The sequence below is a fragment of the Acipenser ruthenus genome, chromosome 11, assembly GCF_902713425.1.
Source record: "Acipenser ruthenus chromosome 11, fAciRut3.2 maternal haplotype, whole genome shotgun sequence".
NCBI lineage: Eukaryota > Metazoa > Chordata > Actinopteri > Acipenseriformes > Acipenseridae > Acipenser > Acipenser ruthenus.
In genome coordinates, this window is record NC_081199.1 from 41,081,935 (window position 1) to 41,089,480 (window position 7,546).

General features: G+C 41.1%; 1 protein-coding gene across 3 annotated transcripts in view; it reads right to left on the reverse strand.

The window, feature by feature from the left end:
* Nucleotides 1–4,814, reverse strand: part of LOC117426190 (melanophilin-like) — a 36,771-nt gene extending 31,957 nt beyond the window's left edge. For all 3 annotated transcript variants that reach the window (XM_059033995.1, XM_059033996.1, XM_059033994.1), the window contains exon 1: nt 4,717–4,814. The gene's annotated coding sequence lies outside the window, so the exon portion shown is untranslated. The remainder of the gene's footprint in view (nt 1–4,716) is intronic.
* Nucleotides 4,815–7,546: the final 2,732 nt, after the last annotated feature.

Below are 7,546 nucleotides of genomic sequence, written 5' to 3' on the forward strand. Positions count from 1 at the left end.
CAACGAACAGACTTGATGGTTTAACTATCAAAAGTCATGGGGAAGCTTCGTGTTTTCAAGGTTCTGGCTACTTAGTGGAATTACTGTTAACAAAAATCCAACCCAAGTTAAAATCACCATGACCTTCTTCCATCATACGCACGGACAGAGAGACACCGCATTACACACCTAGATTATGACTCTCTGTAAAACTGTCTTAGACAAAATTTAGACAAAATCGCATTTGAATAAGCGATTCTCTTGAGATGACATACACAACAGGAGGTTTATTGTGTGATTTTTACAATCTCAGAAATTTGGCTTTTTACTGCCGTAACACACACACCCACACTGCCTTATGGCCTCATAGCTTAGCAACACAAGCACGACACACACTCACAACTTAAGACACAAACAGGGCACTGCTGAGCACTTACCAACTGAACATAACATTCCCCCCCCTTCCCTCTGATCAGAGTTCAGGTGTGGAAGGAGGTAACAAAGTCCTGCTGGTGGCCAGGACACTGTCGAACCCGTAGGGGCCGGTCTGTGGGCACATACGACTTGGGACCCCCTCTGCCGGCCACGGCACCTGAGTTGGAGGTCCAAAATGCGGTTCCATGGTGTCTGAAAGGCACTGGTTGAGATTTCAGAGACGGCACTTTGCACAATCGGCTAGCAAGCCACCGAGACCTGTCTTGTGGCTGAAAAGTGGCCAGTCCGTGCTTGTGACTGACACGACATAGGGAGGACCAGAAGGACTGTAGCTTGTCACTGCAGTGGGGCCGCTTAGCTCTGACCCAGTCCAAGACCCCTTTGGCAGGAGATTTCACTCTGTGGACTCTGTCAAACTGCTGCTTCATGCAGTGCTGATGATGGTGGACCATGATGTGGGCAGCAGGGTGCAGAAGATCGAGCTGTTGGTGGACGCAGCCTGTCCAGTGGCAGTTGTAGCTCTTGCCTTGTCATCAGCAGTGCTGGTGAAACCCCTGTGGTGGTGTGCCGGATCTCTCTGTAGTGCAGTAGGGTTTGGAGCAGAGCTGTCTGAAATGCGTAACCTTGAGCCAGGTGCACTCGAATGACGTTCTTAAGGCTCTGGTTAAACTGCTCGACCCCACCATTGGCCTGAGGGTGGTAGACGGCTGTGCAGATGTGCTTGATCCCCTTGTCACTGAGGAAAGCAGAGAATTCAGCAGAGATGAACTGTGGGCCGTTATCCGTGGTGATGGCCTGAGGCAGCCCCAATCATGAGAGGAGAGTGTCCAGAATGTTAATTATGACCTGGGAGGTGGCTGAGCCCGTAGGAAAGACTTCAGGCCATTTGAAATGAAGGTCATATACAGTATGACCACAAGGTAACGCTGGTGATGGGGAACACCATGGATTTCCACACAGATGTCCAGTTGCAGGTGCTCCCAGGGTTTGGATGGCCAGGTGACCCTGAGCCATACAGGTGTCATTCCAGCACGATAGCTCCACCATGTTGTCCCAGCCTGGGGTGAACTGAAGCCGAAAATTATACTGCTGCAGGTGGTCCACCCACCTGTACAGCCGGAGTGGTCTGTGTCCCGTGCCTGAGGTAGACATCGATGCTGCGAGAGCCTGGTGGTCAGTGCGGAGTGTAAACGCCCGGCCATATAGATACATGTGCCATGAGTTTGGGAGAGGACAGCCCATGTCATTCTGACTAAATCATTCAATGTGGGGCTATTATATGTATTTTCATAAATAAGCATCACAACTTTATATTACAGTTCAGGGATGTGATCGTGTGACTCATTTACTCTACCCATAAAGCACACTAGAGCAAGAGGGAACGGATAACATCTGTGAGTCATTTCCTTTTTGAATTTGTGACTTATAGAAGAGAAACTTCACTGAAATAATCTTTTGGGAAATGGTCTTTGTGTTTTAAAATGGCTGGGTACACTTCGAAATACAGGTACATTAAGTGTTGTACTGCACATGTAGTTTCACTGTAGATACCATTTACTAATATTTACTGCATGTACTAAGCACATAATATGACTCAGTGGGTGGAGCTCAATACATTAAAACCAAATATTTAACAAAGTTATTTTCCCAATCTTATAGTTTTGTGGATGCAGTTAATGTGCCTTTAGGTGATATTTTTTAAACAAATAGATGCATTATGTAGCTGCTTGTATGTACTTATTTCTATGGGGAAACGGAATTTACATACTTTTGCAATCAAGGGTTTTATTAAACTCTTAATAAACACATGCCACGAACGCTGTGCCAAATCTCATGGTTGACTCTACTCAAGAGATTAAAAGTGACAGGTATTACTGCTACTGTATTCAAGATAAAGTCCACAGAAATAGACATATATTATTCACGTTAAAAAAGAGCATACATCTTAGAGAGCATAAATCTACAAAAGAAAACTACTATGGGCCATTTAAAAAACACAAACACGTCAGATGATTACTTCCTTGTAAGTCAACACTTAACAATAAGGTTGAGGTTCCATGTCACCAGATGCAGAATAACCACTTGCAGACCACGGCATGACCAGCACTGACAACACAATGGATTTGGAACAAAAAATGGAAAGACTGAAGCACGGTGCAGCAATCGATTACCACTTTATATTGGACTGAAAATGTTACCTGCAGTGGTAGCATTTTGCCAATGGCCTATCACTGTAGCTATCTATTGTCCCAGGTACTGAATCATTGCATTTGCCATCGTAGTGCCTAGGCATTAAGATCAGAGAACATTTGGTAAGTGTAATGATTACTTTTTGGCATGGTTCATACATTGTGGCATAAGTTTCTTAACACCTTTGGATGTGAATGCACTGTGACACAAAAATGTGTGATAACTCTAAAAGTCAACAGGCAAAAACAGCCTCATTGGACTGTAGATAGCTGTAATGACAGCTGTGTGTTTCTAAGGGAGGGTCAAAGGGTTGCATGGTTTTTTTCTTTATAATGCAGCTGTTAAGATAATTGACAAGGATGAAGCTGGCATACTGCCTGCCTGGTTTATTTAATGAAGCACCTGGCTGGGCCATTGGTCTTTTACAAGACCATGCCTGAAATTCAAGGACAGATTACACCACCGGCTGCTTTTTCCAGTTTGTGAGAATCATTGTGTTTTTTGGTAAAAATGTGAGCCATCAGCTCGTATTAGTTCATCCATGTCAGCCTCCAGTGCAGCTGCAGTGGATTTTAATGGGTTTGAAAGCTCATGCCTTACACACATAAAGAAAAATGTTTGGCATCAATTTAATTATTGCAAAATGATTCCCCAACAGGATGTCTCAGTGAAACAGAATGCTACAGCTAAAATAATCAGTCTTTTTAAAATATATAATAATGCTAACAATAACATAAGTACATAAGAAAAGTTTCTGAACGAGAAAAGGCCATTTGGCCCATCAAGGCTCGTCCCTTGTTAGCATAACATTTTCCCCCTACTGGGAGGGAATTAATTTAAAAGCACAGAATCTAGTCTTTTTTTTAAAATGTTCAGAGTGTTTTAAATCCTACTACTTCACTTGGTAGGCTATTTTATGCATTTATAACTCTGTGTAAAAAAGTGCTTCTTAACTGCTGTTCAAAACTTATATGTAGCTTCCATTAATAATAATAATAATAATAATAATAATAATAATAATAATAATAATAATAATAATAATACATCTACATAAGGTTTTGTACTGCTAAACCAGGATATCTATGATGTGTACTCTGTAATACTGTATAAGCACAGGCATTTAAAACATATCTCTCAGTAAGCTTTTAAGTTGTTCTGTTCTCTCTCTCTCTCTCTCTCTCTCTCTCTCTCTCTCTCTCTCTCTCTCTCTCTCTCTCTCTCTCTCTGCGTCTTCCCAGCAGCTGAGCTAGTGACCAGGAACTGAAAGCCACACTCACTGGTTTCTTACTGGATTGGTGACTGGTAAATAAAACATCCAGCATTATAGCCTCTTAACATTGAAGAGCATTTGGTAAGGGTAACAAGAACTTTATATACAGCAAAGCATGCCAGTTTCAATAAAGACCAATGAGAGTGTTCATGTAGTGACAGCGAGAACACAGCCTTTTCTGAATCACCTCTTAGGAAACTAGCAGACCTGTTATGCAAAATGTCAATTTGCACAAAACCTGTAAATAGCATAGCCTACTATTTAACAAATAATGGATCCAGATATTTAGACTTTAAATAATAATAATATCAACTATTATAAAAATTCATACCAAGGACCTCAAAGCATATGCACATTGTTTTCATTGGAACTTCCCAAAGCACTACTCTATTTCCAGCAGTAAAACAAGCTGTTTGTTTTACTGATTGAAAAGTTTTGTTTAAAGTTAATTTTCAATCTGCAAATTAACATTCAGCATTATTTCCAATAACAGTTATTAAAAAAATGTTGGCCATCAAATACTTCTTGTCCATTAAAGGAGCAAATAATGTCAACACAAGTACATAATAATAACCTGTGAAAAAAGAATAACTATTGGTGGGTAGTTGAAAAGTATTTTACAGACAAACGTAATTAACCTGAAATACTTTGTCTGACTTTGTTAATGTAATTCACCAGTCTGGAACTTGGAATGACAAATCATCTGTAACTCTTAGCACTATTTTCCATTAACAAAGCAAAAAAATATTACATTAAATGAAAAGCAAATTTAGTTTAGTATACACACATTAAATATATATGTATAAAGTCAACTAAGTTGCAAAGAAAAGCCATCTATTTACCTTCACCTGTGTTGTGGGTGTGTTGGACTGAGGTCTAATCCCTTGTGAGTTTGACAGAGCAGTAACTGGGCTGAAACATCTTAATCACATGCTTGGTGTTAACTGGAGAACAAAAAAAAAAAGTAAAGTTGCTTCTCCGCCCCTTTGCCCTCAGAGAGTAGGTCACACAGTATTACACACACACACACACACACACACGCGCACACCATACACACACACACACATGCATGCACACACACACACACACACACGCACACACACACGCACACGCACACGCACACACACACACACACACATGCATGCACACACACACACACACACACACACAAACGCACACAGACAGCTCTTGGTTCATTAGTGAGGATTGACTGGGGCTATCAGCATCTGTTCTTTGCTCTCTGAAACACGCCAAACTCCCCATTTAAACCGACCAAAAACAAAATCTCTGCCATTCCATGTCTACAAGGAGCCTACAAGGAGTTTGCATGCAGTATTTTGGGGGGGGGGTACCATTCCTCACTGTGCAGTGCTGGTGGAATACTGTAGAGCAGTGCTCTTGTTTATGGTTGAATTGCCAGCGATATTTCCCTGCTTTACAGCATCATTACCCTGTGTTATTGAAATCAGCGTCCAGCCATAGCAGGACACCCCCCTGAACACACCATTGCATCAGCCTCTCATTTCAGAACAAACACAGTTTATGAATATTATTGACGTGCTTTGAAGAAATGCTGTGGCTTGTATCATGTGCTCTATGCATGAAATCGGGAAATTGTCCATCTACAATCTTCCCTTCCCTTCAGCACTTGCTGTAATAGAATAATAAAGAATCCAGAAATTACAAGAGGGTCATTCTTTGAGAATCTTGTAGCATAAAAGTGACATTCAGACGTGTTCCAGTTTTTATTGTTTTCTTAATTTGATTGACTTAAAGGATAGAGTGGTGATATTTGAGTTTCAATACCCCAATGTGATTTGGACTATATGCAGTGTAGTATATATAAAAACAAATACTTGCTCTTCCCTTATCCAATCTAAATCTAACCAATCTGATTTTTTTTTTATGGGAACCAATAGCAATTAACAAATACTATGCAGTTTTTAGTGGGCTGGAGAATGGAAATGTATTAGTTGTACAGTATTGCTTACAGATGTATTCAATTTGTGTGCCTGTATCTCTGCCTTTATAGGAGGCCAGGTCTCTTACTATTTTACTTGTAACAGAGGGAGGGGCCCTGCAGCATTATTCTAAAGTCAGACCCAATTCATTATAAATTATAAAGCATAACAAACTCTGATAAAGAGGTCAGAATACTTTGACATTGTAAGCAGTGTTAGCAGGACTGAAACAGGTTTACTTCAAATTAATTCAATAATGAAAAGCGAGTTTGTTTTAGTTCTCTCTCCGCTATCTGCCCGAGTGTGTAGCAGACAGCTCATTGGAAACCATGATTCCATCTGTATGTCACTACTACCTCTGTATAGCTTAGGGGACATGAAGCCACTGGCTTGTGAATTGGGTTCAAGAAACTAGGTTTCAGGCCATTGCATGCACACCAGGGGAGACATGGGGTTTGATACAACACATTTGCCTCAAACTATCTCTCCTAGAACCAGGTTTCAAGCCACTGGTCCAGAAGAAGTGGCTTCATGTTCCCTAAGTTTCCAGCAATTCTTTAAGTTGATTAGTATTATTATTATTTAGCAGAAGCCTTTATCCAAGACGACTTACAGAGACTAGGGTGTGTGAACTATGCATCATCTGCAGAGTCACTTACAATTACATCTCACCTGAAAGACGGAGCACAAGGAGGTTAAGTGACTTGCTCAGGGTCACACAACGAGTCAGTGGCTGAGGTGGGATTTGAACCGGGGACCTCCTAGTTACAAGCCCTTTTCTTTAACCACTGGACAACACAGCCTCCTAAAACTTTATGCTAGTACACAATTGCTTTTCAATGAACTGAGCTTTCTTTTTTTCACCCTCCCCCGTTCGCTGTAGCTTAGTGGAAAAACAACAACCAGGCCCTCAATGACGCATATAATTTGCAGCCAGCATGATTTAGTGCCCAGTTTTGCTCAGCTTGGATGTTGCATGTAATTGGAACCATCTATTTAACATAATGAAAAAGTATTGAAAAAAAGTCCCATTGTGAATTGATTGGTTTAATCCAACAACTTAAAAAACACAGTTTTGTAACAAACTCGATGGATACTATGTTAGATAACACAGATTTACCATTTCTTGGACACAGGCATGTTTACAACACAGAATGAATTGTATTCTGTATTCTGAGCTAGTTTAGTGCTCCACCTGGTGGTTAAATGATTATCCTGCAGTGGTCGAGCAGGTAAGTTAAGAGAATCAGAGGCTGTTTCTCTGGAATCTGTTTACACAGAACAAATACATTAGTCATGTGGCTTGCCGTGTTGCTATTAGAAAGTCTTCTCAACTCTCCTATAGTATGATGTGTTTGGAGAAGGGATTGTATGGAGACAGAAGTCTGTGCTGAGAGAGCAATGACAGTTTTTAAAACGTTATTTCCTTTGTGTGCTTTGATCCAATCAGCTAACACTTGTATTTCAATTGAAGTGGGCTTCTGGGCTTCAGTGCAAATGTACTGGAAACACTGGAAACCTGATACACCGAGCTTGCCCTCTGGGATTCTGCTTTAATAAGTCCCGGTGCAGAGAGCGAGGCATTACACAGCTGCACTGGTATGTACTGTTCGGAGGCAGCTGATGTAACATGGTGGAGGCTGGGCGTGAACCGGCGACCCTAAACCACAATGCAGAAGAGCCAGGCTCATTTGCAGCTGTGGTTTTAGAG